The following is a 12513-nucleotide window of genomic DNA, read 5'->3' as shown; positions in this document are numbered from 1 at the left end:
CAGTGGCCACATTAAAAGCTGAGAAAACAGTTCTTAAGGATGATTGAGACAGTGGTTGAGACAGAAAGCCTGTTAATACATGAGACCTGATTGCAACCATAACATTATAATCGAGTGAGTTTTCTGACTAACACTCCAAGGTAATCACATCTGGAAAGGAATCGCACATTCAGCACGAGAGTCTTAAAATATATACCCAAGCTGGTTCGGGTTTATACTCAATCTTATTCAAAATGTTCAACATGGAGTTCATTGAAAGCTGCACAGCAGCTGATGAAATGGAAGATACATTTACAGCTCCTTCAGTCTGTAACTCACTGAAAGAAGAGCACAAACTTAGGGGTTCTCCCAACTGACAGTACACTTCATGTGATAACAATCGTAGCAATCGATTTGGTGGAATGGGTGATATAATTGATGAGGAAGTCTCACCTTTTCAAGCAGTCTCTAATCATGTTATATTCAGTCACCTAAATGGAAAATCAAGGACATAATGTAGGCCATCAGAATGAGCGAGACGAGTGAGAGAGATGAAATATGCCAAAAATTGCTGATAAGGCGATACCAAATTTATAAGGTTGGAGGAAAAATGTTAGGCAGAAAGAGATGGGATGATTCTGAAACCCAGGGAACAAAAGTAAGTTAGAGAGTGCAGCAAAACTGGTTCCTTTTCTACAAAGTTAGCACCTTTGATAATGAAGGCTTCAGTGCTTATCCTGCCCTTCAATCAACATTTTTCCTCACTGTGTGCATGTCTCAGGAGCACCATTTGGGATAACAATGAACAAAATATCTGCATTGATGGTGGAGGCCACCATAAGTTCACACTTTGAAAAATGTGAAAGGAATTGGATCACGGCCCATGCCAGTAATTCCCCATGGTGTAGAGCAGCCCACAGATTCATAGAGGATGAAAATCTGGGACGGCAGAGTGGAGGCAGTTGAAAGGAATGAGAAAAATTGCAGTAAGATTGCACAGTATCAACCTTAATTCAGTTCAACATGTTCCAAGGAACAAATGATTCATTGTTTGTCAGTACAGAGCTTAAATGCCGATTAAAAAACAAGAGACAAATTCAACGATTTTCATCTTGCATTCCTCCAAACTGCAAGGAGACTAACTTTAGAAAGGAAAGAACAATTTCTACAGCATGAGAAGAGAATGCTGATTACTTCCACCTCAGTAAATTTGGAATACCAGCAGGAACCACTCCCTCCCTTAACCGATTACATTTTAAAAATAACCACATTTGGCCCAGAGGAATGCAAGACAAAAGCTTCAACTTCATGTCTCTTTTTAAAGCAATGTTTAAGCTTTTATTTAAAGTTAAAAGCTTTCTCTCCTTTTGCAGCTTATCTGCAATGATCCTTTGGGTTGCCTAACACCATCCAAAAAACTGAATCTTTGGCACTTCCAAAAGTCTACATATATATCCCACACAAAACCATACTATTTTATCATCCCATTTTCATTAGCTTACATTAGCTTGCAGTTCTCCACAATCTTCAAGTTAAAATGTACATCCTTGCGTTTATATTCCCCAAATCCTCACCTCTCCTTATCTCGAAAATATCCTTCACTCTTTCAAACTGTCCCATTCCTCGGATTTTGGCTTCTTGTGCATACTCTTCCCTTTCATCTCAGTATTACTGATTGTCTAGGTTTTATAGTTTGGAAATGCCTCCCTAAACTCCTTTAAATCTCGTGCTCTTTCTCTCCTTCTTTAAGACCCTCTTTAGGATCTTACCTCTGGACAAATATTTGGTTATCCCTCCTAATGGTACGTTCCTTGGCTTGATGTAGATCTTTTCTCTTTAAGCCTATGTGAATTTCCTTACATTTTTACTAACGGAAAAGTGTTATATTCAAGTAAGTTGCTCCATAAAGTTAAGAAAAGATAGGCAAAGTTATAAAACAATAAAATTGAACAAGCTTATCATTGTAAAATTAATACATGATTAACTATATTCAAAATATTGCATTTTAATGTAAAATAATGTGAGATAGCTAGAAAGACTTTTTTGAAACATCATGGATAATTTTGTGAAACTCAGTGCATTTATAGCCCTTGCAGCATTTAATATTAAATCAAAAACAGATTTAACATAACTTGTCTATCCGAAGTCATAATTATAAGTTAAATTATAGGCCACTTCCCAATATCAAGGAACAATTGTAATTTCTTCCTAGATGTTTATTGACCTGTGCCAAGTTTTGTTTAGAGACAAATAGGTATTTATCTGCTGTACTATGTTTTTAAACCCCAGAGGTTTTCTACAAATATCAGGCTTTTTTTTCCAACAGAAACAAATATAAACAACATTTATTTCAGAAAAAACAGCAAAAACTTGGCTTCATCATGAAATGATTGAGTCACACATTGCATCCAACGTAAGTAATGCTTCACCGCTCTCTTTGTTAAACCTTCTGAAATTTTGTAACAATTTGCAAATATGTCAGGTCTTTTGAGATGCTTTAGGTCATGAATGATTTGAAGCAAGCAACTGCACCCTGGGTAAGCTAATAAAAAAAATTCCCTTTATCTTGATGTAAATTGGACTGTATCCATTTTACTTCATCACCATTGTAAATGTAGCTAACACAATATTGAATTGATAAATCTGCTGGAAAGCTGAAATGGATCAATTAAAGCTTCATAAATTTTAATTCAAGACACAAACAAGGACAGCTTTCCTGCAACCATATTTTGTAGATATTTAGTGCCAAGTTGAATGGTCATTGTGCATGGAGACAACGTTCAAATGTTTTGCCCCGAACCCCATTATTTTCATTTCATGATTCAGATGTTTTTGCTGAGAAATATTTTGGAAGGATGTAGAGAAGAAAAAGTGGGACTAGGTGATTTCATCACACCCCCCACCCTGTGAAAATTAACACATTGCTTTAATGAGCCACTCTTCTTTCCTGAAAATTAGGAATAATCAATGGGTTACCATTTGAACGTTGCACTATTTCATATTGGTTTTCCTTGTGAGTATGTCAAACTTCAAATCACCACTATACATAGCAGAGACTTATACTGAGTACAGGCTTTATTAATGATGTGCTACAATTTAAGAGGAAAGTTACATCACACCAGTGGCCATGCAGACCCATTGTTTATTCAAGAGAGTGAAAGACCAACAACTCAAACCTTTTTGGTGTGAGTGTGTTTGGAAGGCCTTTCACAACAACAGCCTGCACTACCAAGTGGTGAAAATTTCCATTGCTCCACAAGCATTGTTGGATGGGATTGATGTGGTTCATGGACTTGGCTTCTGGGCCACATTCAAAAGGTGATGGCATTTCTAAATTGACTGGGAATTAAATGTATTCGACTATCTGAAGGAAACAAGGTGATAAAAATGATGTTAACCTTGTGTTAACCAAACAGTTTGAACATCAAATTTGGAAATGCCCAAAATAGATCCCGATTGACAGAAAGGGTGTGATAGCACATTCACAAAATGGTTTTGTTGTGCTTTCTGGAATAAAATCACTGCAGTACACAGTGCAGTCTATTTCCACACACATTCAGTGATGTTCAATAACACCACGGAAATGCCAACAATACCATTAGGATGCACTGAATGGAACTGATCCCAGCAAAGGTTACACTGGATTTATTTTTCTTTAATATTTGGCCTTGCCTCCTTGGACAATATTAACATTTAATGTGAAAGGAGTACATGGTCTGAACTGGAGAGTCATACTTACCAAGAGTAAGAAAGGTGATGTCTGCCCGCCCCAAGGAGTAAGAGCCTTCGACCAGTCAGCAGGAGATTTCAAACCATTTCTCCGATACGAAGGGCACTGGGATTAGCTGCCGTTCAGGTGGGGGTGTTCTGCAGTGAGCAGAGAAATGGGCTTGCACGTGCTGGCAAGTAATAAACATCAAGCACGCCTAGTTCGGCCTGCTACAAGCTAAGCTTGAGAAAAAAAAGCCTGTTTGAAGTGGCACTTTGTCAAGTTATTAGAGCATCGACCTCTAACCTTTAATGAAAAAAAAAGACTCTTCAGATGCTTTAAGCCAAGTGTCAGTTTGAGCAACGTCCCCAAAACTGGGCCAATTAACAACTTCAGTTTTGTTGAAAATTTCACCATAATTTTTTTTAATTTCCTTTTTTTTTAAAGAAATCAAAGTTCATGGAATTTATTAAAAATTAGCAGGCAGACACCCTTAATAACAACATATATAAAACATCAATTCTTCAACTAAAGTGGGCCTATTTTTCCTAAAATGTTGAGCCACACATAAAAAGAATGATAATGCCTTATTAACACTTCATGTATGTTTTTGGGTTGAAGGCAATACTCCTATTAATGATTATTACATTGTTCTTCTTTCATTTTAAAGTGATGCATATATTCTATCCTTCCCAATCAAATCGTTCTGTGTTCATCTTAGCAAAATACACCATTCCCCCACCTGGGAGACCAGGCCTCTCCTTTGGTTGACTGACTCAAGTACATCTGTCTTGAATTAGTTGCACACTCGTGGCTTGACTTCCCTCCACCACTGCTTGCAACATTGGCTATTCCCTCACTGAAAGGCTGGGTAGACAAGTGTCCTGGTCTCCAGTCACATTGTAATATATAGCCTTGAATCTGGCTTTCATCCTCTCACCCTCTGAAAAGAAAAGACCTTCCTTTAACAACTTGTTTAAAATGATAAATTTTCCACAAGTAATAATAACTAAGTAATTCCCATTAAGAGAAGGTTTGTAATTCATATTATTCTTTGTTAAAGTAACAGCAAATTGATCTTGAAAAGAAACGAACGCTTAGGCTAAAATTCTGAACTATAACCTGACAAGAACGTCAAGGTCACTTCTCAAATACTGAGCATTTTTTAGGCAAAGACCCAGGAAGCCATATCAGATCATTGCTTACTAAATGAATTTTATTGGCCTCTAATTACACTTATTTCGGTTCCAAATTCTGTCTCTCACCAATTTTCACCCCTTCGCTTCCTCTCCTGAAGGCATTGACTCCTGGACAACCTTTCCCCAAGTGACACTTATCTATTGGCCATCAGAGTGACATAAGACAATTTTCTAATGAATTCCAATTCTATCCAAACAGTATTGTTATCCATTAAAGATTGAATCCATTAACTACCTAACGAGGACAACTACACAATGACATGGAGGACGATCCCAGGGCAATGCTTCCCTTCCTTACCCTGGGCAGGCAGGGGCCATCTGGAGCATCTGAATACCCTTCTTTGCCTGAGATTATCTAATCAGTACTGAATGGATCTCAGAGCCTTCTGGTTTGTTTGGCTCGGACATTCTCAGAGTAAACATGAGGAAGCCTGAAAAGGAATTTCTTCAATTGTCAATATCTTCTAGACTCAAAGATACATGAATGCAATAGGCAAACACTTAAAAAAGATCCGAGTTCAGTAAATGAGAAGATGTAACATGTCACAGTTTCTTAAAATATGAAAGGATTATATTTATGCCCCCAGGTAAACAGTATATTCTCAGCATATCTTAAAGTTTCCCCCAAAATGCTAGTTCCATTTGACAAATGTTTTGAAAGTGTGGCATCCTCTAGGGGAAACTGACTATCCTATTAGTGGCTGTAAGAATGATATAGAATATAAATGGTAATCTTTAAAACAAGATATATAAATTACTGGGAAACAAATACACACAGTGTATCCAACGTTAAAACAAGGAGGCATGATAAGAAAATGTCAAGCCATGTACAAAAAAAATGGTGTAAACAGATATAAATACATCTAATACTCGGTGAAACACAGTTGAGTAAATGGGTCGGCTGAAGAAGCCAAGATGATCTCACAGGCCAGGGGGTAAGACCACCATAAATAACTATGGAAGTGGTTGGACAAGTTACCTGAAAGGCCTGAGCACACTCAAATACTGCATTGGACTGTAGTGAAAACAATGTTAAAGGCCAGGTTAGAAAGGGTTCAGTTGGTATGAACAAAATATTAAATAAATATTTGTATTAATACATGCTCACAAAGAATGTTCAACTATTCCAACTAACTATTCCAATTATTAACAGAGCTAGAAAAATCAAAATAGATTAATGTACTCTGCTGAACACAATAACAACTTGAAAATAGATAGAGAAGCTCGCCTGGATGGTAACTACTCAAGCGTCCTCAGAAAGATGGACATATATTGTACAGGAACTCTTTGAGATTACAATATAGAATTAATTGGATAGATATGCATGTATTAATGGCACATAGTATGGCTTCCTAAGAGGAGGTTATATCTTAAGAAAACTAATTTGATTTTTTGAAGTAGTTGGTTGGTGGTCGATGAGAGAAACCAAGTAAACACTTCTAACTCCCAAAAACCTTTTGATAATGTATCACACAAGGAGACTCTTTACAAAATTAAAGCCTCTGGTGTTTGTATTATTTGTTGAACTGGGTCAATAACAAGCTGGCAGGACATAGGCACAAGCAGTTATAGATGGATTTGGATTTATTTGGATCATAAGGAGTGACCGCTCACCTGGAGAAGTCATCTTAATGTCAAACTCATGAAAATATCCAAAGGATAGCAGAAATGTTGGTCACTATTTTCTAAATGATAATTGAGATTAACGTAGCTTTTCTCAGCTATGTTTACTTTGTGCCAACGTAAACTGTCCTGAATCAATAACAGGATTATAGCATTCTGATGAGGTGTAACTGAAAAATCTACTGTTGACTGCAATTCTGAATTTAATTCAATATATAGTCCATTTTCAGCCATCCACTGTTGCCTGGGTGATCAGCCAATTAAATAAAATTGGAAAAGATGGAATATGAATGTATTATGCTCAGTCTCTGTCAATGTATTCCTAAATAGCTATTTGAGTTTGCGTTGTGTTTGGAGAGTCACAGAATGGCAGAAGGAGATCATTCAGCCTTCACTGATTCTATTCCCTAGTGCTCATCCCCTGTCTTATCCCCACAAGCTTGCGCACTATTTCTATCCAAATAAACATCCAAAGTCCTTCTCAATGCCTCAATTGAACCTGCCTCCAGTATATTTCCAGGCAGTGCATTCCGTATTCTAACCACTCAATATCTGAAAAGTTTCTTTTTTCTAATGTCACCCTTGCTTCATTTGCACATCACTTCAACTCTACGCTTTCTTGTTCTTGTTTCTTTTATGTGGAGAAATGGCTTCTCCCTATCTACTCTATCCAGGCTACTCGCGGTTTTGAAATATCCAACTGTAAATCAAACGTGCACATGATAAATCTGGATTAAAAAGAGGATTAATTCAGCATTCCTTACACACTCAGGGCTCAAAAAGGAGTGTGGGCCAGAAACAGGGTCCATAGGTCCGTCTCTGACCCACATTCACTTTAAACATGGTTATGGCCACCACATTTAAAGAAAAGTAATTTGCAAAGTGCAATTCATAACCTCAGGACTTCCTAAAGCACTTTGCAGTGAATTAAGTGTGCGGTTGTAATGCTGAGAGACTCAATAGCCTACCTGCACACAAACAACAATTGAATGACAACCAGATAATCTGTTTCTTAGTGACTATGGCTGAGGGAACAATACAGGCTGCAGGGCACGAAGAAGAACCTTCTCTGAGGAGACAGATGGTGCTGCGATTTAATGTCTCAGCTCAAAAACTACCATCCAACAAAAAAGTTTCAGGTAATTTTCTTTGGAATTGATGCATTATCTAAAGGGCCATTGCTAAATTTTAACCTATTCCTTAATCTCTCAGTATTCAGGTCCAGAGTGCCACAGCTAAATGTCTGCCAGGTCAGAAATTTAATCCGTGATTCATTGGTTCCAACCAATTGCAAATCTACATTTTAAAAAATCAAATTGACCAAATATATTTTCATATTTTGACAATAAATATTCGCACTAAATAGTGAAGAAAGCAATGCTTCCTAGCTGATATGTAAACCATCTACCACGTTGTGAAATGCAAAACTAAGTCTGATGGAGTGTTTGGTACAAAATAGTCTCTTCTTTTTGTATAATACATACACATAGATTTGCCTATCATACAAATGCATATGCCAACACTCTTGGCTGTTGGGTTATGTCATCTCACTATCACAATTGGCAGCAAGCATCTATAAGGTTAGAGAGCGCATCTCAGTCCTCTCCAATCCATGGACACTACAAAACACAATCTCATCCCAGATTGGGGAAAGAAAATACATGTCCTGGATGTAAGAATGCAGCTCATGAATTGACACCTTGTAACGAAAATTTAAAGGGCCATTCCCACTGCTCTCAGGCTGTCGCCATCAATTCTGAAGGAGCCTCTTTCTTCCCAATGTGCTTGCCTCTTAAGTCAGACCTCTAGGAGTTCACAGAAACTCCAGATAACAGATGTTGTGATATGCACTGATGTAGTGACTTCTTAAAGAGCTAACAACGGTTCCATTGGTGGAATGTTATTAGGGTCTGAGTAACATGGACTATGACAAGATGTTCATATCACATGGGATCAGGAGTGAGCTGGTAAGACTGACACAGAACTGGCTTAGTCATAGGAGACAGAGGACAGCGGTGGAAAGATGCTTTTCATAATGGAAGGGCGTGATTAGCAGATCAGTGATCAGTGCTCTGTTGCTGTGCTTCATAAATGATTGGGAGGAAAACATAGCTGGTCTAATTAGTAATTTTGCAGATGATACAAAGATGAAGGGAGTTGTGGATCATGAGGAGAACTTTCAGACGATACAGGAGGATATAGATCAGTTGGAGGGATGGGCAGAAAAATGGCAGATGGAGTTTAATCCAGGCAAACATGAGTTTTTGCATTTTAGAAGGTCAAGTGCAGGTGGAAATCATTCAGTGAATGGCAGAAACCTTAAGAATATTAATATGCAGAGGGATCTGGGTGTGCAGGCCCAAAGATCGCTGAAGATGGCAGTGCAATTAGGTAAAATAGTAAAAAAGGCTTACGGCATGCTTGCCTTCAATGGAAGGGACATTGAGTATAAAGACAACAAAGTGTGGGGCTGGATGAACACAGCAGGCCAAGCCGCATCTTAGGAGCATCCAGCCCCACACTTTGTTATCTTAGATGCTCCAGCATCTGCATCCCATTATCTCTTACTCTTGTGTATAAAGACAAGCAAATTATGCTCTTGCTTTATGGAACTTTAGCTCGGCCACAATTAGAATATTATGTACAGTTCTGGTAACCATACTATGATGTTTTGGAGATGGCACAGAAAAGGTCTGCCAGAATGTTGCCTGGTATGGGGGAATTTAGCTATCAAGGAAGGTTAGATGGGCTGGGTTTGTTTTCACTGGAATACATGAGGTTGAGGGGTGGCCTGATAAAAGTTAAAAATATTGTGATTGGGTGGATATAGTGGAAAGTATGAGGCATTTTTCCAGGGTGGAGAAGTCAATTACTAGGGGATACACGTTCAATCGGGGGCAGGAAGTTTAAAAGAGATATGCGAGGCAAGTTTTTCAAACTAAAGATGGTGAGTGTTTGGAATGCACTGCGAGAGGAGCTGTTGGAAGCTGATACAACAGCATCATTCAAGAAGCGCCTGGACAAATACATGAACAGGAAGGAAATAGAGGGCTATGGATCTTGTAAGGGAAGACAATTTTAGTATGGAAGGGCAAAATGTGTCGGGAACAAAGACAGAAGTTGCTGGAAAAGCTCAGCAGGACTGGCAGCATTTGTGAAGAAAAAATATCAGAATTAACGTTTCAGGTTTGGTGATCCTTCCTCAGAATAAAGTATCTCAGTGTAGGCTGAAGGGACTATCCCTGTGCGGTATTGTTCTTTGTTTTGCAGATTTGGTTGCATCCTATCCCAGCATCTCACTCCAAGTTTCGTGTTTTTCTCAAGCAGCATGATCAGTCTGTCAAGTTGCAGGTGTAAGTTGTCAATTTCCAGGGACTAATATTTGTACAGCTCCTGTTGATACTTGCCACATTAATGGTTAGGTTCCAATCTTAACCAACTCAAACAATAAAATAAATGTTGTGAAAATTCAACTGAGGAAATCAGAGAGGGGGACATGGTGGATTCAACTCACCCCTTGCTCCAAATGATGTTCATCTTAGACACCAGACACTACCATTTCAGGGCATGCTCAATGGATACTGGCTACGCCGACAGAGACGTTGGGACCCAACATGTGCCAGCCTTCATTACCCATCATGGCACATCTCCAATCCACTTGCAGGACAATGCTCCATTGCAGTGCTCCACCAGCAGCTCCCATTGTAACTTTGCAGCCAAGTCACAGTGTGCTCAGGGACACACTCAGCTTATGGACTGGGCCAGTCTGCACGCTCCACTCCTTGCACATTTTGCCAGAGATATCAGGTTTACATTAATGCAACCACTTAACACAGACACAAAGCCAGGAAGCTTGTCATGGTCATCAGCAGTCCTCACTTAAGACAGGGGAGATTGCCTTCACTGGCAGGGTAAGTCTGGGGCAGCCTCCAGTAGCAGTCCAGGTCCTGAGAGGCAGAATGCTCTCCTCATAAAAGGTGAGGAGCCAAATGGCAAGCAACTCCCAGCTGGTGTTCAGTCTTTCTATCCAACTGTGGGCTGTTTCCCTCCTGGAATGAGAGAGGATTGGGGAATATGGGAGGTGAAAGTGGGTGGCACAGCTGCTACATTTGGTGCAGGAGGGACGTTTTCCGATCAAGTGAGTAAAAAGGCAGAAGGCATGCAGGGCAACTTGTGTCCGATGTTGGGCTGAGTGATCTGGGTGAGGAAGGATGTTGCATGCAACAGTGAGATAATGATAGAAGGTTAGCCTTGGTGAAAGGTGGGTAAAGCTGCAGAGATAAAGTGAGTGAGGTGTAATGGACAGAAGATGGTGGCATTTACGCTGGTGGAGCAGAGAAAAACATTGACCTTGTTCTGGGCATTTATCTGGGCGAAGACCTCTCTAAGCAGGCTGGCATGCTCTGGCCTGTGTCCTCCAATGCTGATTGTGAGGGAAGAGGAAGATCTTACTGTGCTCCACTCCATCTGGCAGGACCTCCAGAAGAGTGCCCACAGATTTGAGTGCCAATATCCTCCATCTGTCATTCCAGGACAGCTCCTGTTGAGGTGCACAACTGCCTTTTGAAGGTGACACAGGCACAAGGGATACTGGCGGATTCCATGGTACTTGCTGAGTGGTCAGTTGTCTCGGGGAGTGGCACTTGGTAAGGTGAACTGGAAACCAATACGAGAGGTACCTTGGGGCATGGTGGGCATGAGTCAGACGGATTTGGTAAGATGTTACAAGGAAGCACACTGTGACTTACTGCCTTACTCCACTCAACTCGCACCTGTCATAAAAGAGATTTGGCCCATAGCTTTCTAAGTCCCATCCTACAGCAACACCCCAGTGCCTATTTGTTACAACAGACGTATTGCCTAAAGGACCATGGAGTTTCAAGCTCCAAAGTCCAATCTCACATTTCATTCAAATATTCACAATGCATGGATTCCATGGAATAATTATTAGTCCCTAAATCTGTTACAGGATACTCAATACCCAATGTAATAATTGTGACGAGGCCAGTCGGGGGACCTCACAGAATATGAGTTCCCTAATTGGGGCTGTTAACTTGGTCCAACCAGGGACTCCTGGCTGACAAATATAAACAAGGCTATCAGGCGTTTTGTACACTGAGAGCTGGATCAGCGTCAAGGGCTCTCTACATGTAAATAAAGGAAGGCTTGGAGATGGAATACCAGCCTCTGTGGAGTTATTTAACCCAGGAGCTAAAGGTAACAGGGCACATTGGTGCTGGAAACTAATTATTATTAGAGTTATATTTATTAGAGACAGCCAGAAGCATGGAGAGTTTTTAATAATCTGTACTTGTTTGAAAGAAAACTGTTACTAGAAAGTGTATTTTTGGTATTTGCCCAAAATAATTTAACGTCTACTGTACAATATTAACTGAACTTAAGTCACAATCAGACTGTCTGTGCGGAATTAGCTGATCTCATATGGGTGCTCCAATGGATTTCTGTGCACCTGGCCTGTAATAGCGAAAAATCATAAAGTGTTATGTTCCTGTTGGAGACCCCAGCCACAGTGTACACCTAGACATGAAGGTTATAAATCAGATTGTGCAGCAACCATGGTAGAAGCATCTGCTGACGTTTGCATAAATGAAGAATTAGCACGTGAGTGAAGTACCAGAGCTTTGCTGGTGCTTGTCGATCTGTATTCCAGTGAGAGTTAACATCATCGAGACAAAAACTTATAGGTTTTAAATCAATCATTGGAGCAGTTTGACTGGGACTTAGCACTTGCCTGTGAATTAATTGACCCTGCAAATCACTCAAACCGATTCAGAAGAATGTAAGCAATAGTGATGGCTTCTCCCCCTCAGAGATAAGAGACTCCAGACAATCCCGGGTTCTGGTCTAAAGTGCATTAGCAAAACTCTGACCATTTAAAGTGAACAGAGTCAGCTTGAGGCAGGTAGGCCAGGCTGATTATTTGAGAAAGTAAGAATGGCAATGGAAAGATTACACACATAGGGCAGAATTTTCAGGGGCAGA

At 39.8% G+C, this 12513-nt stretch overlaps 1 protein-coding gene across 4 annotated transcripts in view; it reads right to left on the bottom strand.

Moving 5' to 3' along the window:
- ajap1 (adherens junctions associated protein 1) overlaps positions 1-12513 on the bottom strand; it is a 318303-nt gene that overhangs the window by 24596 nt on the left and 281194 nt on the right. For 2 of the 4 annotated variants that reach the window (XR_009442731.1, XR_009442732.1), the window contains exon 5: positions 3719-3846. The exons of the other annotated variants lie outside the window; for them this stretch is intronic. The gene's annotated coding sequence lies outside the window, so the exon portion shown is untranslated. The remainder of the gene's footprint in view (positions 1-3718; positions 3847-12513) is intronic. 4 annotated transcript variants of the gene reach the window in all.

The sequence above is a fragment of the Stegostoma tigrinum genome, chromosome 28 (assembly GCF_030684315.1).
Source record: "Stegostoma tigrinum isolate sSteTig4 chromosome 28, sSteTig4.hap1, whole genome shotgun sequence".
Lineage (NCBI taxonomy): Eukaryota > Metazoa > Chordata > Chondrichthyes > Orectolobiformes > Stegostomatidae > Stegostoma > Stegostoma tigrinum.
Note: the sequence above shows the minus strand (reverse complement) of the source record. Positions and strands in the feature narration are given on the sequence as shown.